The following is a 24380-nucleotide window of genomic DNA, read 5'->3' as shown; positions in this document are numbered from 1 at the left end:
ATTTGGCACACAAATACTCAGTGGTGTTATATAAATAATCTAATATAAAGCATTACTAGCAGACCAAAGCTCTGGTTAAACCGGATGCCCTCAGATAACTCTGGGCCCAGTGTCCTCAGTCAAGTTTAGAGCCTACGTGCAATAACATGATTATCCGAAGAACACACAGCTGCCATCACGCAAATATACTCCCCTGTAAACTACAAAGATCATCCTGCAACACTAACGAGCTTAGAGTGCCAAGCTATCTCACTGACATTGAACCCTACATACTCCTGCAAAGACAGGAAACACCTGAGCCTAAAGCAGACATTACCAATATCCACGCTTCCTTGACACACATACATTTCATGAGCACTGTACACTCACACTCTACCCCCCCTACTGGTCGGGTGCCAAGAGCAAAGGACTTTGCTGTGCACCAATGGGGCTCCTGCTCTGGCTAAGAGCAGGGCCCGCCTCCAACTCTTCAGGACCAGTCAGAAGATCAACACGACGAGACCCCACCTACATTATTCTGTGTATACATTCTGTTGTAAACTCTGGCGAGGGAGCCTAATTTTTCTGACTCCTCACAGAGTCATATTGCTTAGGTCCGTGCACGATAAACGTCAGGACAAGATATCTTTGACTCAATAAACTTTATTTTTGATACACCTGATTCCACTCTGTCCAGCGTCGTTGTTTTGCATTTCCTCTCCAGTATGTAAACACCAACAGTGGAGAACCTTGGGATTGAACCAAGGACCTCATACTAAAATAGCATGCACTCCCCCTCTGAGCTTCGATCCAATTTTATTTGCAGATAAAATGCAATATTAATACAATGTACTTTTTATATACACCACTCCATTGAAACTACAATGAAATGATAGCAGCAATTCTAAATACAAGCAAGTATGGACAGTCATCTAACCCATGAACTTCAGTTTTTGAAAATGATGCAATTGAAGTTGGCAACCATGCCACTTCTGTTACATAAATGTACGAACAGGGATTGAACACATGTTCTTCAGATTACAAGAGCAAATTATTTAGCACATCTCTGCTTCCTGCTGAGAATTTCAACATTCTGGAAAGTAGGTGATGGGCCATTGCAAAGAATTTTATGGAGAAGCTGGGGATTGAACCCAGGACCTCATACATGCGAAGCATGCGCTCTACCACTGAGCTACATCCCCTTTCTGGGAAAGCAATTGTTTTTTCTTATTTTTTGAAATTTCACCTATAATTAATCAGGTAAGCTAGTTGAGAACAAGTTTTCATATTCAACTGAGACCTGGCCAAGATAAAGCAAAGCAGCGCAACACAAACAACAACACAGAGTTACAGATGGAATAAAGAAGCGTACAGTCAATAACACAATAGAAGAAAAAAAAAAAAGTCTATATACAGTGCGTGCAAATGGAGGTAAGGCAATAAATAGGCCATAGTAGCGAAGTATTTACAATTTAGCAAATTAACACTGGAGTGATAGATGAGCAGATGATGATGTGCAAGTAGAAATACTGGTGTGCAAAGAGCAGAAAGTATCTACTCACTGGTCACGATAACAACACCCACCCGTAGCACGCGTTCCAGCAGGTATGGCAGGTTGATCCCTGCCTACAGACAGAAACTAAAACAAGAGGCTCCCACGCTGAGGTCTGTCCAACGCTGGTCCGACCAAGCTGACTCCACACTCCAAGACTGCTTCCATCACGTGGACTGGGATATGTTTCGTATTGCGTCAGATAACAATATTGACGAATACGCTGATTCGGTGTGCGAGTTCATTAGAACGTGCGTTGAAGATGTCGTTCCCATAGCAACGATTAAAACATTCCCTAACCAGAAACCGTGGATTGATGGCAGCATTGGCGTGAAACTGAAAGCGCGACCCACTGCTTTTAATCAGGGCAAGGTGACTGGTAACATGACCGAATACAAACAGTGCAGCTATTCCCTCCGCAAGGCTATCAAACAAGCTAAGCGTCAGTACAGAGACAAAGTAGAATCTCAATTCAACGGCTCAGAAACAAGTAGCATTTGGCAGGGTCTACAGTCAATCACAGACTACAAGAAGAAATCCAGCCCAGTCACGGACCAGGATGTCTTGCTCCCAGGCAGACTAAATAACTTTTTGCCCGCTTTGAGGACAATACAGTGCCACTGACACGGCCTGCAACGAAAACATGCGGACTCTCCTTCACTGCAGCCGAGGTGAGTAAGACATTTAAACGTGTTAACCCTCGCAAGGCTGCAGGCCCAGACGGCATCCCCAGCCGCGCCCTCAGAGCATGCGCAGACCAGCTGGCCGGTGTGTTTACGGACATATTCAATCAATCCCTATACCAGTCTGCTGTTCCCACATGCTTCAAGAGGGCCACCATTGTTCCTGTTCCCAAGAAAGCTAAGGTAACTGAGCTAAACGACTACCGCCCCGTAGCACTCACTTCCGTCATCATGAAGTGCTTTGAGAGACTAGTCAAGGACCATATGTCATATATGTATATATATGTAAACATTCATACACATAGCTCATATATTATACAGCGCCAAGCCAAACCACCTGACTCAAGTCATCTTACCTACCCCTGGTAAAACAGGAACTAGCTCACACAGCCAGCAATAAAACTACCCCCCTAACACTATCCCCTCAGCTTTGTTGTCTCCCGACCCCAGGAAACAAAGACATTCCATCGCAAGAACACATACACCCAGCCATAAAACTGACCCCCTCTACTGGTCAGGGAGCTCAGAGAACAAGACTCTGCTATGCACCAATGGGGCCCGCTCTGGCTAGAGCAAGGCCCGCCTCCAACCCTTTGTGACCAGTCAGAAGACCAAAACGACAAGACTCCACCTACTTTATTCTATGTATAAAAATGAATGTAACCTTTGTATAAGGCCTCTTTTTCACCTGACTTCTTGCCGAGTTATATGAACTAGATCCGTGCACGTAAAACTGCAGGACAAGATATCTTTGACTCATTAAAACTGTCTTTTGTTACAACTGAAATCCACTCTGTCCAGCGTCCGTGATTTGGTCTCAACTCTCCAATATATAAACACCAATCATAACATGGTAGCAAGAGGATGGCTTTTCCTAAATTCGATCTATGATAAATTGGTGTGAGAGGTGAGACAAATCATCCGGTTCGAATCAGACGGAAGAGTGACCGAACAAGGAGAAAATCAGCCATTCATCTTGCCTCAGGAAATCTGATCAGAGCGCTCTACTAAATAAGGTAAGCAAAGCCTGTTAAATCGAAATCTGCATATTGTATTATAGCCTAAACCAAATTTTGATCAGAAAGTACTGGGCGTGAGTATGAATCGTTGCCAAATTATTTTTTACATAAGAACCTAAGGCATTGATTAAAGATATCTTGTTTTGTAAAAAAATAAATACAAAAAAAATAGATTTTTATTTTTTAAATTTTTAAATAATTGGCCTATACTGAGTTATTTTAATAGGAATGTGTGAATTGTGATTGACCAATGTGTTAAATTCCTTCGGGACCCTATTTGTTCCGAAATCTGCATAGAAAACTGTCCTAATTATATATATATTAGGTTGTGTATAGAGGTGACGTTAAATAGAGGCTGTGTTTTAACATGTAAAGGACACGATTATGGATGTTGGAAATTCAATGAGAATTTCATACGAATGAATGTGGTGATAGATGAACCGAATCTGCATGTAAAATGTCCTATTGATACGTTGTGTACGATCAAATAAGTCTTGTGGAGGTGTGGTTATAGTTGAATGATAGATGAACCGAATCTGCATGTAAAATGTCCTATTGATACGTTGTGTACGATCGAATAGGTCTTGTGGAGGTGTGGTTAAAGTTAAATAATAGATGAACCGAATCTGCAAGTAAAATGTCCTATTGATAACGAATAGGTCTTGTTGAGGTGTGGTTGGATCGAATGAATCTGCATGAAAAATGCCCTATTAAAAAGCTGTGTACTATTTAACAGGTTATGTAAGAGGTGTAGTCGAGTAGATATAGGATATGTAAGTTTGGCGTTCCACTAGACAGAGATCGGGAATGATGTGACCATTGCACATCAAACAATAACATAATATAACCAGAGTTGACGTTCCATGATTTTGAGACCGGGGAAATTAAATTGAGAGAAACGTTTGAGATACGTAACTGGGCTATTATGCACACGTGCTGATAGACAAAGCTACTTTAGTAGCCAAATCGCCGTGCAACCTTGATTGACAGCCGCTGGCCTCGAACACTGATTTTCGCTTTTTTCATTGCTGTTGATATTGCCTAAAGTTTAAAATTGTTCTGACAATTGTTATAGAATCACTTGAATTTACTGATATAAGTTCATAAAGGAAGTTACTGAATTATTTACAGAAAGTATTTAAATGATTCGCTAAAATTACTACATTACCGCTACATTACTAATCTGACCAAGGGTGGGGGCGCATATGGGAGAACTTTGAGCTAGCGATACCGTACATCCCAGGTCTCGAACAGAGACGGGCTGAGTATACAAAGATAGAAATAAGCTACACAAAGGACTGACTAAAACCTAGATAAACGCATTATACACATTATCAGACAAATTAGATAAAATGTCTGCAGCCACCACGCCCAAACGAATGATTGCAGAAGAAACTCAAGACCAAGGGGAGCAGCCAGATATCACTCAGATCGTAGCACAGACTGTCTCTCAGATGATCCAACAGCAGGCAGCCCCACCACCCCAATACCCTCCCCCACAGCAGTATATCCTGCAACAGCAACAGCCAGCATACAACCACCCAGGATCTAGCCACATGCAGCAGGAGCAGCAAGATTTTAACCTACCACAGTTCCAAGGTATGGCAGGGAACGCCATGCCCTGGCCATGAAGATTCCCACCACCCACGGCAGGAGAAGGGAGACAACATTTTCAACAGCACACTGAACCAACTATGATGTGTGAAGTTGAGGGTGTCCCCCATCAGTTCCTGGTAGACACAGGATGCACCTATTCTACTATCAAGTTCCCTCAAATACTACTGAAAGTGGAGTGGAAGTATCCACCAACCCTCCCTCTTCAACACCTGATCGCCCAGCAAGAATTATGATGATGCCACTCCAGCCGACGCCCACGCTGTCTGAAACCCAAGAAGTATACTGGCTAAAATGCCTACCCACAGGGCCCACCACCCCTCACATCCAGTTTAAGTTCAACCAACTGACAGCTCAGATCTACACTCTGCACCCATAGAAGATAAATATCTTGCAGCATAGAGTGGCATGGTGGCCAAGTGGTGAGGGTTCGGTCTTGTAAATTGAAGATCATGGGTTCAAATCCCATCCGTGCCTTACTGAAAGATAGCTTGTACCATGGGAAGGTTCTTTCACTGGAGGACTTTGAAGAAAAAAACATTTTCTCAAAATGGCAACCCTGCTATTATATAGTAAGGGGATGTGCCTCTACGGTAGAGCTAATACTTGAAATGCATGCGCTCTGAAGTTAATCCCCAAATTTTCTGATGAGTATATTTAGTTGTGAAATTAGCTTTTGCACAACTCTACTTTCCAGAATGTTGACATTTTAAGAAGGAAATAGATGTGCTAAGTCATCTGTTTTTGTAAACTGAAGCACATGGGTTCAATCCTGGGTTCAAGCCTTGTTCGACGTTTATGGAAGCTAGATGATATCATGGAAATGTACTTTAATTAGAACAGTGTAAAGAAAGGGTCAATTGTATTGATATGGCCACTACGACCTGTATGCTCTAGTTGGCTGGCCCTCGCTACATATACGTCGCCAGACCCACTGGTTCCAGGTCATCTTTTTAGTCTATGCTAGGTAAAGCTCCGCCTTATCTCAGCTCACTGGTCACGATAACAACACCCACCCGTAGCACGCGTTCCAGCAGGTATATCTCACTGGTCATCCCCAAAGCCAACACCTCCTTTGGCCGCCTTTCCTTCCAGTTCTCTGCTGACAATGACTGGAACGAATTGCAAAATTCGTTCCAGTGTTGCCAACTTAGCGACTTAGTCGCTGTATTTAGCAAGTATTCAGACCCCTCTGAATACTTGCAGACATTTTCATTTTACTCACTTTTTGTCTCTTCCACAATGTTATTCCTCACTCCTACAGTGTCCATCACAATTACATGCACATGGACAATTATGCAAATTAGGTGATGACATCATTTAGCAACTTCTAGTGACTTTTAGGACAGCCAATAGCTACTTTCCTTACTGAGGTGTTGGCAACACTGCTAACTTTAAACATCGGCTATCTGAGCAGCTAACTGATCGCTGCAGCTGTACAAAGCCCACCTGTAAATAGCCCACCCAATCTACCTACCTCATCCCCATATTGTTTTAATATACTTTCTGCTCTTCGCACACCAGTATTTCTACTTGCACATCATCATCTGCTCATCTATCACTCCAGTGTTAATTTGCTAAATTGTAAATACTTCGCTTACTATGGCCTATTTATTGCCTTACCTCCATTTGCACGCACTGTATATAGACTTTCTTTTTTTTCTTCTATTGTGTTATTGACTGTACGCTTGTTTATTCCATCTGTAACTCTGTGTTGTTGTTTGTGTTGCGCTGCTTTGCTTTATCTTGGCCAGGTCTCAGTTGAATATGAAAACTTGTTCTCAACTAGCTTACCTGATTAATTATAGGTGAAATTTCAAAAAATAAGATAAAACAATTGCTTTCCCAGAAAGGGGATGTAGCTCAGTGGTAGAGTGCATGCTTTGCATGTATGAGGTCCTGGGTTCAATCCCCAGCTTCTCCATAAAATTCTTTGCATCTCCTACTTTCCAGAACGTCAAAATTCTCAGCAGGAAGCAGAGATGTGCTAAATAATTTGCTCTTGTAATCTGAAGAACATGTGTTCAATCCCTGTTCGTACATTTATGTAACAGAAGTGGCATGGTTGCCAACTTCAATTGCATCATTTTCAAAAACTGAAGTTCATGGGTTAGATGACTGTCCATACTTGCTTGTATTTAGAATTGCTGCTATCATTTCATTGTAGTTTCAATGGAGTGGTGTATATAAAAAGTACATTGTATTAATATTGCATTTTATCTGCAAACAGGGTGGAAACAGTGCTAATTTATTTATGGAATAATTAATGTATTTGTAAAAGAGAATTATTTTTCATAAATGCCTTACAATCTAAATGGACCAAAAAGAGACAATAGAAAAAACTTTCAATGGCAGTGTGAGAAAATGATGGGAACTAGTCTGGCCCTAATTCAGGTTAATTGTGTTTTTTTTTAATGTAAGCCATGGCGGGATAAGCCAGAGGCGGCTTCCCACATGCGGGATTCATTTGCAGTCTGGACGCGGAGGGGTGAACATCTCCTGCTCTGACTGCAGCTGGCAGGGACTGCTGCGCGAGGACTACTGCGTGAGTGCTTTGGTAATGCGGAGCTTTACCTAGCATAGATTTACAGATGACCTGGAGCCAGTGGTTCTGGCGACGAATATGTAGCGAGGGCCAGCCGACTAGAGCATACAGGTCGCAGTGGCCATATCAATACAATTGACCTTTTCTTTACACTGTTGTGATGAAAGTACATTTCCATAATATCAGCTATCTATCATAAACGTCGAACAAGGATTGAACCCATGTGCTTCAGTTAACAAAAACAGATGACTTTGCACATCTATTTCATTCTTAGAATGTTAACATTGTGGAAAGTGGGAGTTGTGCAAAACCTAATTAAACAAGTGAATAATCTCAAAAGAGAAATTGGGGAATAGTGTAGGACCACATACAAAAAAAAGTGGCAAAGTGGCTCTATCGTAGAGATGCTTCAACTTGTGTTCAATTATTGATACAACATTATTTTTCTACAAAGTCCTCCAATGAATGTAAATTTCCATGGAATTAAAAGTCTTTTCTATAAAGGCACGGATGGGATTTGAACCCATGATCTTCGGTTTACGAGACCGACGCCTTACCACTTGGCCACCATGCCACTCTATATTGCAAAATGTATATATATTTATCAACATTCTGAAAGTAGTAGTTGTGCAAATGTGAATTTGGCACACAAACTCAGTGGAGAAAGGACCTCATACAAATATAGCATGCACTCCCCTCTGAGCTTCCATCCCATTTAATTTGCAGATAAAATGCAATATTAATACAATGTACTTTTTATATACACCACTCCATTGAAACTACAATGAAATGATAGCAGCAATTCTAAATACAGGTATGGACAGGGATCTAAAACATGAACTTCAGTTTTTGAAAATGATGCCATAAAAGTTGGCAACCATGCCACTTCTGTTATAAATGTACTAACAGGTATTGAACACATGTTCTTCAGATTACAAGACCAAATGATTTAGCACATCTCTGTTTCCTGCTGAGAATTTCAACATTCTGGAAAGTAGGTAATGGGTCTTTGCAAAAAAAATTTTATGGAGAAGCTGGGGATTGAACCCAGGACCTCATACATGCAAAGCATGCTCTCTACCACTGAGCTACACCCCTTTCTGGAAAGAAAAAAATGTTTTTTCTTATTTTTTGAAATTTCACCTATAATTAATCAGGTAAGCTAGTTGAGAACAAGTTCTCATACACAACTGAGACCTGGCCAAGATAAAGCAAAGCAGCGCAACACAAACAACAACACAGAGTTACAGATGGAATAAAGAAGTCAATAACACATGGAACAAAAGGCAAAAATAGGCCAAGTCTAAATAATCACAGTTTAGCAAATGAAACTGATAGTGATAGATGAGCAGATGATGATGTGCAAGTAGAAATACTGGTGGGCAAAAGTGCAGAAGTAAATTAAAACCATATGGCTGATGAGGTAGATAGATTGGGTGTGCTATTTACAGATGGGCAATGTATCAGCTGCACTGGTCACGTTAGCTGTTCAGATAGCTGATTTTTAAGGTATAGCAGGTTGTCCCTGCCAACAGAAACTCAAACAAGGAAAGTAGCTGAGGTCTGTCCAACGCTGGTCCGACGAAAGCTGACATCATCTCCAAGACTTTGCATAATTGGCCATGATCATGTAATTGTGATGGATGCTGTAGATAACAATAATGCCGTGGGCTGATTCAAGAAGTGAGTTCATTAGAACACCCTAAATATGTTTAGAATGACAAATGAACTTTCTTCCAGAAACGATTGATGGCAGCATTTTGAAACTGAAATTCCAACCCACTGCTTTTAATCAGGGCTTGGGACTGGCAAAATGACCCAAACAAACAGTGCAGCTGTTGTATTTTTTTTTGTTGTATTTTTTTGTTTTTCAGGTTAGTTTTCTTAATTCAACGGTTTTTCACCTTATGGTCCACTTAGGAGCCTACAACAAGTCACAGTAAAACATTAACATTTTTAACCATAACATTTAAAAACTAAAGAAGAAATCCAGCCCAGTCACATTAACAGGATGTCTAAATGGACCCAGGCAGACTAAAAAAAACTTTTGGCAAATGAGGAAAATGATGGGCCACTGTCTGGCCTAATTCAGGTTAATGTGGACTCTCCTTCACTGCAGCCGAGGTGAGTAAGACATTTAAATGCGTGTTCATTTGCAAGGCTGCAGGCCCAGGGGTGAACATCCCCAGCCGCGCCTGACATGCAGCTGGACCAGCTGGCCGGTGTGTTTACGGACATATTCAATCAATCCCTATACCAGTCTGCTGTTCCCACATGCTTCAAGAGGGCCACCATTGTTCCTGTTCCCAAGAAAGCTAAGGTAATGAGCTAAAACGACTACCGTGCACTCACTTCCGTCATCATGAAGTGCTTTGAGAACTAACACCAGTCAATAGCTATATTTGTAAACATTCATACTAGTAGCTAGATTTGTCACATTTTTGAAATTGTGTCGCTAGAGGGGTCTGAATACAGCGTAAATACCGCCTGACTCAAGTCACTAAGTTACCTACCCTGTTAAAACAGGAACTAGCTCACACAGCCAGCAATAAAACTACCCCCTAACACTATCCCCTCAGCTTTGTTGTCTCCCGACCCCAGGAAACAAAGACATTCCATCGCAAGAACACATACACCCAGCCATAAAACTGACCCCCTCTACTGGTCAGGGCTCAGAGAACAAGACTCTGCTATGCACCAATGGGGCCCGCTCTGGCTAGAGCAAGGCCCGCCTCCAACCCTTTGTGACCAGTCAGAAGACCAAAACGACAAGACTCCACCTACTTTATTATATGTATAAAAATGAATGTAACCTTTGTATAAGGCCTCTTTTTCACCTGACTTCTTGCAGAGTTATATGAACTAGATCCGTGCACGTAAAACTGCACAAGATATCTTTGACTCATTAAAACTGTCTTTTGTTACAACTGAAATCCACTCTGTCCAGCCATTTGTCTCAACTCTCCAATATATAAACACCAATCAGCGTAAAACATTCATCTTGCCTCAGGAAATCTAACATGGTAGCAAAGGATGGCCCGTCCTAAATTCCGTCATCATGAAGTGCTTTGAGAGACGAGACAAATCATCCGTTCATATCAGTACGGAAGAGTAAACAGGAGAAAATCAGCCATTCATCTTGCCTCAGGAAATCTGATCAGAGTCGCTTACTAAAAAAGGTAAGCAAAGCCTGTTAAAACCTGTTAACACTTCCCCCACTTTTTTGTTTGTTAAAAATCCTACTGATCTTTTTGGCGTCCTGGCTACTCAGGCCAGGAAATAGTATATGCATATGATTAGTATGTGTGGATAGAAAACACTCAGACGTTTCAAAACTGTTTAAATCACGGCTGATAACTATAACAGAACGTCTGTTTCATCGAAAACGCAGGAAAATCTGATCACTGGAGATGGGAAAAAATATCCATGCACACTCCCAGAATTGTTAAAGGTGAACCTTATGCATACCCATGACTGGAACCAAGCGAATTGCAGTACCTTTCTGCTATAGTTTTCACGTCTAGTGACGTGAAGAGGGGGATTTGTCATATATGTATAAAAATATATGTAAACATTCATACACATTGCTCATATATTATACAGCGCCAAGCCAAACCACCTGACTCAAGTCATCTTACCTACCCCTGGTAAAATCAGGAACTGAGCTCACAGATCCAGCAATAAAACTATTCTCTCCGACACACCAACCAGGCATTGTCTGTCTTTTTTTTCCGGACATTTTTCCACACGGCAGGCTTCCATCGAAGAACACATACACCCTGATGATTTTTATAGCTTATGGTAACGTGCTAGTTATACAAAACTCTGCATTAGAAAGGTATTTCGCTCTGTTTTGCTGAAAGTTTATCGCCTCAACCCTTTTTAACTTTTCAAAAATGACCAAACGTTACAAGACTCCACCTACTTTTTCCGTTTATAAACAGTCTTCATAGATCGATATCTAGGCTATATAGGACTCTTTTAATCCAAAAAAACTTGATTATGGGACATCAAGGTGCAAAGAAAGAAGATGGTCAAGTAATTAATGTTTTATATGAACTAGTCCGTGCAAAGTAAAACTGCAGGACAAGATATCTTTGACTCATTAAAACTGTCTTTTGTTACAACTGAAATCCACTCTGTTTACAGCGTCTGGGTCTTTGGGGTCTCAACATGCTATCAGATAATAGCTTCAATCATGCATGGTAGCAAAGCATTTTTCCTAAATCTGACTATGATAGATTCACAATGACTGTAGCTTTATTTCAATACCAAACATGTGTATTTTAATGAACGGAAGAGTTTTAACAAGGAAAAATTAGCGTTCATCATGTGCATTTCAGAGCTCTAGGTGGGACGCTGCGTACTCAAGTAAGCTCAAGAGTTAAATCGAAATCTGCATATTGTATTATAGCCTAAACCAAATTTTGATCAGAAAGTACTGGGCGTGAGTATGAATCGTTGCCAAATTATTTTTTACATAAGAACCTAAGGCATTGATTAAAGATATCTTGTTTTGTAAAAAAATAAATACAAAAAAAATAGATTTTTATTTTTTTAATTTTTAAATAATTGGCCTATACTGAGTTATTTTAATAGGAATGTGTGAATTGTGATTGACCAATGTGTTAAATTCCTTCGCTGCCCTATTTGTTCCGAAATCTGCATAGAAAACTGTCCTAATTATATATATATTAGGTTGTGTATAGAGGTGACGTTAAATAGAGGCTGTGTTTTAACATGTAAAGGACACAATTATGGATGTTGGAAATTCAATGAGAATTTCATACGAATGAATGTGGTGATAGATGAACCGAATCTGCATGTAAATGTCCTATTGATACGTTGTGTACGATCGAATAAGTCTTGTGGAGGTGTGGTTATAGTTGAATGATAGATGAACCGAATCTGCATGTAAAATGTCCTATTGATACGTTGTGTACGATCGAATAGGTCTTGTGGAGGTGTGGTTAAAGTTAAATAATAGATGAACCAAATCTGCAAGTAAAATGTCCTATTGATAACGAATAGGTCTTGTTGAGGTGTGGTTGGATCGAATGAATCTGCATGAAAAATGCCCTATTAAAAAGCTGTGTACTATTTAACAGGTTATGTAAGAGGTGTAGTCGAGTAGATATAGGATATGTAAGTTTGGCGTTCCACTAGACAGAGATCGGGAATGATGTGACCATTGCACATCAAACAATAACATAATATAACCAGAGTTGACGTTCCATGATTTTGAGACCGGGGAAATTAAATTGAGAGAAACGTTTGAGATACGTAACTGGGCTATTATGCACACGTGCTGATAGACAAAGCTACTTTAGTAGCCAAATCGCCGTGCAACCTTGATTGACAGCCGCTGGCCTCGAACACTGATTTTCGCTTTTTTCATTGCTGTTGATATTGCCTAAAGTTTAAAATTGTTCTGACAATTGTTATAGAATCACTTGAATTTACTGATCATAAAGGAAGTTACTGAATTATTTACAGAAAGTATTTAAATGATTTGCTAAAAAAAAAAATTTTTTTTAATTCTTCTATTTTTCTATTTCCTAACGTACTAGAATTATTCTGACAGTTATTATAGAATCGCTTGAATTTACTGATATAGGTTCATAAAGGCAGTTACTGAATTATTTACAGAAAGTATTTAAATAATTCGAGAACATTTTTTTGAGTTCTTCTATATTTCCTACAGAGCTAGAATTACTCTGACGATTGTTATAGAACCGCATATATTCACTGATATATTGTTCCAAAAGGAAATCTAATCATTTCTAGAAAATACTTCAATAAATCACTGAACAAATTCAAATTACTGCCGGACCAAGGGATATAGTTCTTCTAACATTTTTTTGATTTCCTACAGAGGCACACTGCATATATTCACTGTTACTAATCTGACCAAGGGGGGGGCGCATATGGGAGAACTTTGAGCTAGCGATACAGTACATCCCAGGTCTCGAACAGAGACGGGCTGAGTATACAAAGATAGAAATAAGCTACACAAAGGACTGACTAAAACCTAGATAAACGCATTATACACATTATCAGACAAATTAGATAAAATGTCTGCAGCCACCACGCCCAAACGAATGATTGCAGAAGAAACTCAAGACCAAGGGGAGCAGCCAGATATCACTCAGATCGTAGCACAGACTGTCTCTCAGATGATCCAACAGCAGGCAGCCCCACCACCCCAATACCCTCCCCCACAGCAGTATATCCTGCAACAGCAACAGCCAGCATACAACCACCCAGGATCTAGCCACATGCAGCAGGAGCAGCAAGATTATAACCTACCACAGTTCCAAGGTATGGCAGGGAACGCCATGCCCTGGCCATGAAGATTCCCACCACCCACGGCAGGAGAAGGGAGACAACATTTTCAACAGCACACTGAACCAACTATGATGTGTGAAGTTGAGGGTGTCCCCCAACAGTTCCTGGTAGACACAGGATGCACCTATTCTACTATCAAGTTCCCTCAAATACTACTGAAAGTGGAGTGGAAGTATCCACCAAATGATGATGCCACTCCAGCCGACGCCCACGCTGTCTGAAACCCAAGAAGTATACTGGCTAAAATGCCTACCCACAGGGCCCACCACCCCTCACATCCAGTTTAAGTTCAACCAACTGACAGCTCAGATCTACACTCTGCACCCATAGAAGATAAATATCTTGCAGCAAAGAGTGGCATGGTGGCCAAGTGGTAAGGGTTTGGTCTTGTAAATTGAAGATCATGGGTTCAAATCCCATCTGTGCCTTACTGAAAGATAGCTTGTACCATGGGAAGGTTCTTTCACTGGAGGACTTTGAAGAAAAAAAAGTTTTCTCAAAATGGCAACCCTGCTATTATATAGTAAGGGGATGTGCCTCTACGGTAGAGCTAATACTTGAAATGCATGAGCTCTGAAGTTAATCCCCAAATTTTCTGATGAGTATATTTAGTTGTGAAATTAGCTTTTGCACAACTCTACTTTCCAGAATGTTGACATTTTAAGAAGGAAATAGATGTGCTAAGTCATCTGTTTTTGTAAACTGAAGCACATGGGTTCAATCCTGGGTTCAAGCCTTGTTCGACGTTTATGGAAGCTAGATGATATTATGGAAATGTACTTTAAATCGAACAGTGTAAAGAAAGGGTCAATTGTATTGATATGGCCACTACGACCTGTATGCTCTAGTTGGCTGGCCCTCGCTACATATACGTCGCCAGACCCACTGGTTCCAGGTCATCTTTTTAGTCTATGCTAGGTAAAGCTCCGCCTTATCTCAGCTCACTGGTCACGATAACAACACCCACCCGTAGCACGCGTTCCAGCAGGTATATCTCACTGGTCATCCCCAAAGCCAACACCTCCCGGCTAGGGTGTATGTGTTCTTGCGATGGCCGCCTTTCCTTCCAGTTCTCTGCTGACAATGACTGGAACGAATTGCAAAAATTCGTTCCAGTGTTGCCAACTTAGCGACTTAGTCGCTGTATTTAGCAAGTATTCAGACCCCTCTGAATACTTGCAGACATTTTCATTTTACTCACTTTTTGTCTCTTCCACAATGTTATTCCTCACTCCTACAGTGTCCATCACAATTACATGCACATGGACAATTATGCAAATTAGGTGATGACATCATTTAGCAACTTCTAGTGACTTTTAGGACAGCCAATAGCTACTTTCCTTACTGAGGTGTTGGCAACACTGCTAACTTTAAACATCGGCTATCTGAGCAGCTAACTGATCGCTGCAGCTGTACAAAGCCCATCTGTAAATAGCCCACCCAATCTACCTACCTCATCCCCATATTGTTTTAATATACTTTCTGCTCTTTGCACACCAGTATTTCTACTTGCACATCATCATCTGCTCATCTATCACTCCAGTGTTAATTTGCTAAATTGTAAATACTTCGCTACTATGGCCTATTTATTGCCTTACCTCCATTTGCACGCACTGTATATAGACTTTCTTTTTTTTCTTCTATTGTGTTATTGACTGTACGCTTGTTTATTCCATCTGTAACTCTGTGTTGTTGTTTGTGTTGCGCTGCTTTGCTTTATCTTGGCCAGGTCGCAGTTGAATATGAAAACTTGTTCTCAACTAGCTTACCTGACTAATTATAGGTGAAATAAAATAAAAAAAAAAAAAACAGTTTCATTCCCAGAAAGGGGATGTAGCTCAGTGGTAGAGCGCATGCTTCGCATGTATGAGGTCCTAGGTTCAATCCCCAGCTTCTCCATTAGAATTTTTGCAATGGCCCATCTCCTACTTTCCAGAATGTTGAAATTCTCAGCAGGAAACAGAGACGTGCTAAATAATTTGCTCTTGTAATCTGAAGAACATGTGTTCAATCCCTGTTCGTACATTTATGTAACAGAAGTGGCATGGTTGCCAACTTCAATTGCATCATTTTCAAAAACTGAAGTTCATGGGTTAGATGACTGTCCATACTTGCTTGTATTTAGAATTGCTGCTATCATTTCATTGTAGTTTCAATGGAGTGGTGTATATAAAAAGTACATTGTATTAATATTGCATTTTATCTGCAAATAAAATTGGATCGAAGCTCAAGGGGAGTGCATGCTATTTTAGTATGAGGTCCTTGGTTCAATCCCAAGGTTCTCCACTGAGTGATCTATACTCAACGTTGGTTGAGCACCCTCTGTTTTTTTGTTGTCAAATAATACATATATTTTTTAATGTACAAAGTCAATTATTCAAAGCATTAAACTTGTGATGTTTCCCACTTATTTATACAACCTACTCCACACTTACAAAGTGAAAGTTTATAGAAATTCTGAAATTAAGTAGTAAACAGAAGAAAAGCAGAATTGAGTCCAATTATAATGCAAATAATTTAATGGTCTATGGTTCAATCCCATTTCTGAAGGTCTGATGAATAATTAATATTTTTCCTCCTCTTCCTTGTGGCAGGCGCAGCAGCACACTGCCCTCCAAAGCCTGCAAAATAATCGTTGGACTGCCCCTTTCCTAGCTCTGCATGGAACATCCAGTGTCACGTCCTTGGTGACGTGTGGGGTGACATCCGGGATGACCACAGCAACATCCTCTGGAAAGGGAAAAAAGAGGATCAGGATGTAAACAAATGCAAACCGTAGCTTCTTAACACTGGCCAGTTGAAAGGTTCTGCTAAGATGTCATGACAAACGGCACCTGTCAGAGTGCTCTCTAAGTGTTACTCACCTGCTTGGATGTCAGCTGGCAGAGTGTCGAAGACGGCCATCGTTAGAGTCCTTTCTTCAGGTGTGACATGCTCAATCGATCCTATTTATTTGTACTGAAATTTGATCTTTTTTTTCTCTGCTGCTACTCGTGTTTTACAGAAACACGTTTGAGTGGGTTTTCTACAGTCTTGCGCATGTTGACACAAGATGGAGAATGCATATGCTGCAAACCAGCACGACTATCACGCATCAACTATAGACGAGTTTCACTCACTACTGCAGTTTGGAGTTAGGTTGATGTTAGAGGCTACTGGAGGAAGTTATGGGGCATACTTGAACTCTTTAAGGGAACATGAACCTTTCTACTCCTGCAAATTGTGACTAATAACCCTAATCAAATTCTACGAGATGGGTTTTTGAATGCAGTACTGTATTTTCATTGAAATGGCAGATTTGTATGATTTCACACAAAAATGTATGTAATGCTTCCCACAAAGAAATTATTTTACAATTTTGTTTCAAATGGTCCCTCTGGCATGCATATTTCTGTATGATTTAACACGTTTGAATCCCACTTCCTTGATATTTTGAAGTTCATTTTAGTCCTCCTCCGTGCATGTTTTGTTCCATACCTGTGCCTTGGAGAAAACAACTATAGCCCTCCAAGTCTAACACGCTATACACAACAGCAGCCTACAGTGTTAACTTATTGAGAATGTATATCATTGCATTTAACATTCAAACCTCTTTTGAACTCTTCAGATCTTAACCGGATCAAACTGGAATGTTAATATATTACCCTAAGTCAAACTGGTTTTGGTGTCTTAGACACAAAAGGTTGTTTTCTCCTCATAGTAAAAACACTGTTTCATGGTTTGGATTAAAAACACTGGGTATTTGTTATGTAGAACTTTGTTTTTTGGGGGGGAAAGCAATACTTAGCTCTACTGCTGTTTGTATAGAGGCTTAGTTAGAATTGTATTGCAATGAAAGGTGAAGTGCTTGTTGAAATCATGCTGCCTTGCTGCTCATTCCTTAAAGTACTTATACCAACGAATACCTGTTTGTCTGTAGCCATAGCTGTTCTTCACCTGTTCAACTCTGACGCCCTCTGGTGGCATTTTATAAACGATGCATAATATTGTATACTGCCCTCATAAAGTACATTTCGGTCATTACAGAAACATGCTTAGGGAAAGGGAAAGGGGAATACGTAGTCAGTTGTACAGCTGAATGTATTCAACTAAAATGGGTCTTACGCATTTAACCCAACCACTCTGAATCAGAGATGTGCGGGGTCTGCCTTAATCGACATTCACGTCATCGGCGCCCGGGGAACAGTGGGTTAACTCCCTTGCTCAGGGGCAGAACGCCAGTTAAGTACTGTTAGAAAGCTAAGAACTGTGGGATTCTGATAAGCGTCAGAAACAATGTGACTATTAAAGAGCCCGAGATACGGGGGAGGTCCCAATTGTCAGTTGTTGGGAAATAAGAGATTTGAAAGTCTAGGTTCGACATAAAATATGTAACCAATTACTCGCTGTAAACATGTGCACATTTCCATAGGAAACATAGCCATTTTAAAAGCGTGGGTTTGTGCAACGTTTTTCGTTTTACAGGATATACACATGAGAAGAAAGCTGAAGTCTACCTATCCATTGATGTAAATATTCCCCTGTCTGATTCCCATTTCGTCCACTAGTTAGCAGTAGGAGATCACACGAGTTCTCTTGGCCACTTGAAACCAGTTGCGTCTGGATCCTGTCATTTCCTAATGAGCCGCCCCCAGGTGGTGAGGGTAGGCCATTTCATATCCCCCATGCTGACCCTCAACACAGGGACCCCTCAGGGGTGCCTGCTTAGTCCCTTCCTGTACTCCATGTTTACCTGCGGCTCCAACACCATCATTAAGTTTGCCAATGACACGACTGTGGTAGGGCCTGATCACCAACGATGATGAGACAGCCTATAGGGAGGAAGTCAGACTTATTTTTCCTGGAGGGCCACAATGTGGAGTAATCTTTGGCCAAACCAGGCACACTAGAGTCTATGGAGCGATATAATGTTGAATTTGAAATTCAGTTTATGTTGGCACGAATATCATTCCATAACATTCTAGCTATATGGCTTGGTTAATGCCTGGTTGAAAAAAATGAAAAAGACTGTAGCTCCTAAAGACATGATGGGCCACCACTTGGGTAGAAGCACTATATGGTCCTGTAGCCTACTTTGTCCCATCCCATGTAAACAAGTTTAGGATGCCAAATGTTACCAAACATCCTACGCTTCCACTAGTCCCAGTCAAACTTATCTTGACCTTTATCAACCCTGCATATGCCCTTTAGCTTTCATTTCAATTTCATTTTATTGTACTTTGTTTGGGACGGCACAAGACACTTTAAAAAGAAATGTGTGTATACTTTTGGTCTAGTGTTAATTTTTTGTACTATGATTTTCTCATAACAATGGAATTTTACTTCTCTATTGCTCAATACTGTATGCTATGTGCACACAGTTGTCTGTTGTAGATCTGGAACCACTGACAGAATAGGGGAGTATCTGTGGCCACATGATAAAACCCTTCACCGCCAGTGGGTAGGGGGGCAGCTATTTTTCCAGTTACTTCCACACCTCTGGCCAGGCCAACTACGCAGGCAAGTGTGCGCTTTCCACATGATTTAGAGCTACCTCAACTCAGTGCATTCGAGCCAGTTTCACCTAATCCTAGGAAGGAGGATGTGTCTATGGATTTCCTTGCAGAAATTGTTAAGCAGATAGGGTACTCCATAGGTGAAAATATTGCCTCTTGTTTGGAATCAAAGGCTATGGGAGATGGGGTGGGACAGAAGGTTGATAATGTTGGTGTTACCAAGGTTGGGGCCCGCTCTAGTCTAAATGTAGTGGTTAAAAATTATGTCAGGGAACCATTTGCGTTTCAGGGGGGATGGTTCAGAGGAATGCACATAGAGGTGCATGAGTGGGAGGAGACCATGTTAGTGTACATGCAGAAGAAGGGCTATGGTGGGCAGGAGAGGTCAGATGAAGTTTTGGTAAGCTGACAGGGAGGGCACGTGACGTGGTAAGAGTAAGCCAATGCAGTAACCCAGTTGCCAGGGCCCTAGACCGGTTTTTGACATTCAGAAGTATCACTTTACCGACACAATCAACTCTGACATGCCCCTAGCTGATGTTTATTCTACATTGCCAATGGAAGGGGAGACTCCATTGGATTACTGGATCAAACTGAACAGGGCCATAGAGGTGGCAGAGGACTGTTTGAAGAGGCAGAACAAGGAGCTAAACAATCCATCACGTGTTCTGACTCTCATGTTCATCAAGCACTGTCCGAACCCAGAGCTGTCATTGATATTCATGTGCAAACCATTGCATGAGTGGACGGCTGCGGAGGTCCATGGCAGGCTGGAGGAGTACCAGAGGAAGTGTAAGGCTCCACGTCCCTTGTGGCTGGCCCCACTGGTCACCACACTGACGCAGGAAGTAAGTAGGCCAGTGTCGGCTGTTTTAAACCCCTTGCCCGGAACCCTTGCAGCAGCCCACAAATGGCTCATCCGAGGCATTGGATCGTGTGATGGGCATGCTTGAACGGGTCTTGTAGCAGAGGCCACAGCAAACTGTAGGCGGCTTTGATAACCGTTTCCAGAGGAGGCCCAGGAGAAGGGAGAACCCGTCTTTGCAATGCAAAGTGTGTGGGGATGCGAATCACAGCACAATGGATCATTGTTATTCTAACCACCTCTGCTTCAGCTGTTATGCAGCTGGGCACACGCGTCAGGAATGTCCTCTCACTTCATTGGTAACTCCCGTCGCTCCATCAAACAGCAACACGACACAGCGGCAGGAAAACTAGCTGGCCCGCACAGGGTGGAGGGAAGTGCTGGGCCTTGTGACGTGCCCCAATCCGATAGTGTTGTAGATTTAGAGTCAATATATTCAAGTGTTTGTGATGAAGTCAAGTCGAACAAAAAAGTAATTATGCAAAATACACAGAGAGTGCTCCACAACAATGAACTCTTCTATACTAGTGTGTTACTGGGGGATGTTATAGAGGTGAGCGCTATGATTGACAGCGGTTCTATGCCATGCACATTGAGCTCAACAGTGGTGCCACGCCTTGAGAAAGCAGGGGTGCTCAAGAGTGGCTCCCTCAGTCCGACTGAAGTGGTGTTAGTGCAGTGCTGTCGTTATTGGCCTATGGGGGCACGCTCAAGACCGAAAAACATTCTAGTGGGGAGAACAGTAGTGACATTGTGGAGTGATGGCTGGGTCCTTGTCAAAGTTATCAATCCCTCACCAAAGCCAGTAACAGTGAGACGCAATGCCAAGATAGCAGACGTTTTTCCTTGCATGGCATTAACCAGTTATGCATTAGGGGTGCTATTAAAACTTTTGATGAAAAACATTCCCGTTTTAAACAAGATATTTTGTCACGAAAAGATGCTCGACTATGCATATAATTGACAGCTTTGGAAAGAAAACACTGACGTTTCCAAAACTGCAGAGATATTGTCTGTGAGTGCAACAGAACTGATGTTACAGGCGAAACCCAGATATAAAATCCAACCAAGTGATGCATTTTTTGAAACCGCCTCATGCCAATGACTCCTTATATGGCTGTGAATGAGCTACGAATGAGTTTACGTTTTCCATTTTCCCCAAGGTGTCTACAGCATTGTGACGTCTTTTTAGGCATTTCCATTGAAGAATGGCTGTAAGGGACCATATATGGCATGTGGTCACATTGTCTCCCGCAGAAAACCTTGCGTAAAATACTGTGGTAGCCATTTTTCCAATCGATTCTTTTGAGAAACCAACTGCCTCGACGGATATATTATCAAATATATTTGTTAAAAACACCTTGAGGATGGATCCTAAACAACGTTTGCCGTGTTTCTGTCGATATTATGTAGCTAATTTTGAAAAAAGTTTGGCATTGCAGTAGTAGCATTTTTCGGTCGATTTCTCAGCCAAGCATGATGAAGAAACGGAAGCTTTTTCGCCTACAAAAATAATCTTTTTGGAAAAAAGGAACATTTGCGATCTAACTGGGAGTCTCCTGAGTGAAAGCATCCGAAGTTCTTCAAAGGTAAATGATTTAATTTGGTTGCTTTTCTTATTTTCGTGAAAATGTTGCCTGCTGCCAGCAGAGCCTAGCATAGCATTATGCCATGATAAACTTACACAACTGCTTGTCTAGCGTTGGCTGTAACGCATATTTTGAAAATCTGAGATGACAGTGTTGTTAACAAAAGGCTAAGCTTGTGTTTGAATATATTTATTTCATTTGCGATTTTCATGAATAGGAAAAGTTTCTAGGGGTATTTATGTCCGTTGCGTTATGCTAATGCATTTGAGGCTATAATTACGCTCCCGGATACGGGTTTGCTCGTTGCAAGAGGTTAAAGGACTTTGCCACGGACTATATACATGGGCCCACTGTCGAACCGGTCCCCCTGGTGCAGCAGATACACAAAATGGATGACAATCAAGACTTTGACAATGGTAGTGGAGATAGCTTGACCATTGACAGTGCCGTCAAACCGCACAGAGTGACAAGTGAGGTGTGACATTGACATACCTCACCAAGCTGATGCTCTGGCGGCCCTGGGTGGCAATGCCTTCTTCTCTACAATGGATTTGACCTCAGGCTATTACAATGTGGAGGTGCATGAAGACAACAAGAAGTTTACAGCCTTCACTTCTCATTTTGGGTTATATGAATATAACCGTCTTCCACAAAGACTATGCAACAGCCCAGCTACATTCATGAGGATGATGTTGAGCATTTTTGAGGATCAACATTTTGCTAGCCTTCTATGCTACCTGGACGATGTGCTGGTTTTTGCCCCGACTCAAGAACTTGGATTGCAACGCTTGGAGTCAGTTTTTGAGCGTCTCAAGGCCCATAATCTGAAACTGTCTCCAAAGAAATGCCATTTCATGAAGAGGTCAGTGCGGTTCTTGGAGCATGTCATCAGTGAAGGAGGTGTGGCCACAGACCCATAAAAAGTGAAGGCTATTGCAGGGATGACAGAGAAGGATCTCATGGAGGATAACACGGACGTGCCCTCCCAGGGGGAGATTCGGTCCTTTCTCAGAATGATAGTCTATTACCAGCAGTTCATTGAGGGGTGCTCCACCATCGCTAAGCCGCTGCATGGGCTGACAACGGGGACGAAGGCACCACGCCATGGGAAAGGCAAGAGGAAAAGAGGAATACATAGGAAACTCACAGCAGCAGACTGGACTGGTGAGTGCAAACAGGCCTTTAGTCAGTTAAAACAAGCTCTCCTCGATCAGGTCATGCTAGCCCACGCTGATTTTAGTAGACCTTTCTTGCTGTCTGTAGACACATCTAGTAATGGATTAGGTGTTGTCCTCTCCCAAGTGCCAGGTGATGGGTCTGCAGCCAGGCCCGTAGCATTCGCTAGCAAATCTCTTACTTATGCACAGTCAAAGTATCCTGCCCATAGGTTCGAGTTTTTTGCTTTACGCTGGGCCGTCATTGGCTAAGGGGCAAGCCTTTTACTGTATGGACAGACAACAACCCATTAACGTACATCCTGTCCAAGCCCAAATAGACGCTGTGAACAGAGATGGGTTGCTAAACACGCGCCATTCGAGTTTGAGAAAAAGTACATTCCCGGTCCCAAAAATGTAATTGCTGATGCACTCAGTAGACAGCCATTTGTGCAGTCGAGCGCTCTCCACCGTATAACAAGGGTTCCATACAAGGCCTTGGTGGAAGAAGCTGCGGGAGTACATGCTGAGAAGGTGCAAGATGTGTTCCGCTGGTCGAACCACCCATTCGACCTCGAAAGCTGCTCACCATCAATTGAGGCAGATGCCTGTGAAATTGTCAGGGACTGCCAAACTACCTCCTATCCTTCTCCTGGTTCTCTGTCAAAGGAAGCGGTGTCCGCAGTCCTGAGGTCGCTGGTCTACAGAACTGTGCGCTGCTACTGCCTCAGCTCACTCAGTCGCAGATGTGAGAGTGCTGTCCCGTGACGACCTGATATAAAAGCAGCGCCAGGATGATGCACTCGCCAGAGTTGTCTTCTACGTGGACAGGGACCGTAGACCTTCTAGGAGGGAACGTGGCCATGAACCAATCAAGGCTCTGCGGATTCTGAAGACCTGGGAGAAGCTCACTCAGAAAATGGCTGTACTATATCGCGTTACCAAAAGTTTGCTGTCAAAGAGCAAGACGTACCAGTATGTAGTACCCACCTCAATGAGGGCGACAGTTTTGAAGGGTGTCCACGATGAAGCCGGTCATCAGGGGCAACAGTGGATGTTGTACTTGACAAGACAGAGGTTCTTCTGGCATGGTCTGGAGTCGGATGTGAGAGAGTATGTCAAGACCTGCAAGAGGTGTGTGTTCAGTAAGGCCCCCGAGCCAGAGGCCAGAGCTCCACTGAAAAACATCACGACTGAGCCCCTCAAGTTGGTGTGTGTGGACTTCTGGTCTGCTGAAGACTCCAACAAGTCCTTGGATGTTCTGGTCGTCACTGATCATTTTACTAAGATGGCCCATGCCTTCTTGTGTCTGAACCAATCAGCTAAAGCAGTGGCCCTTCAGCTGTGGAACAACATCTTCTGTGTGTATGGTTTTCCTCGTTGTATCCACTCTGACCAAGAGGCCAACTTTGAAAGTAAATTGACTGCTGAGTTGTTGAGTGCTGCAGGAGTCACACACAACTCCCTACCATCCGATGGGGAACGAGGGAGTCGAAAGGTTCAATAGAACGCTGGGAAACATGATCAGGGCTTTACC

The 24380-nt window shown here is 42.1% G+C and overlaps 4 non-coding genes across 4 annotated transcripts; 2 read left to right on the top strand and 2 right to left on the bottom strand.

Moving 5' to 3' along the window:
* Nucleotides 1–1109: 1109 nt before the first annotated feature.
* Nucleotides 1110–1181, bottom strand: trnaa-cgc. Its single transcript has one exon. It is a non-coding gene; the product is annotated as a tRNA-Ala (tRNA).
* A 5518-nt stretch (nucleotides 1182–6699) lies between these two features.
* Nucleotides 6700–6771, top strand: trnaa-ugc. Its single transcript has one exon. It is a non-coding gene; the product is annotated as a tRNA-Ala (tRNA).
* A 1123-nt stretch (nucleotides 6772–7894) lies between these two features.
* Nucleotides 7895–7966, bottom strand: trnat-cgu. The gene has a single exon. It is a non-coding gene; the product is annotated as a tRNA-Thr (tRNA).
* A 7601-nt stretch (nucleotides 7967–15567) lies between these two features.
* On the top strand, nucleotides 15568–15639 carry trnaa-cgc. Its single transcript has one exon. It is a non-coding gene; the product is annotated as a tRNA-Ala (tRNA).
* Nucleotides 15640–24380: the final 8741 nt, after the last annotated feature.

Source organism: Oncorhynchus tshawytscha, unplaced genomic scaffold (assembly GCF_018296145.1).
Source record: "Oncorhynchus tshawytscha isolate Ot180627B unplaced genomic scaffold, Otsh_v2.0 Un_contig_11157_pilon_pilon, whole genome shotgun sequence".
NCBI classification, from domain to species: domain Eukaryota; kingdom Metazoa; phylum Chordata; class Actinopteri; order Salmoniformes; family Salmonidae; genus Oncorhynchus; species Oncorhynchus tshawytscha.
This window is presented reverse-complemented; position numbering and strand designations above follow the sequence as displayed.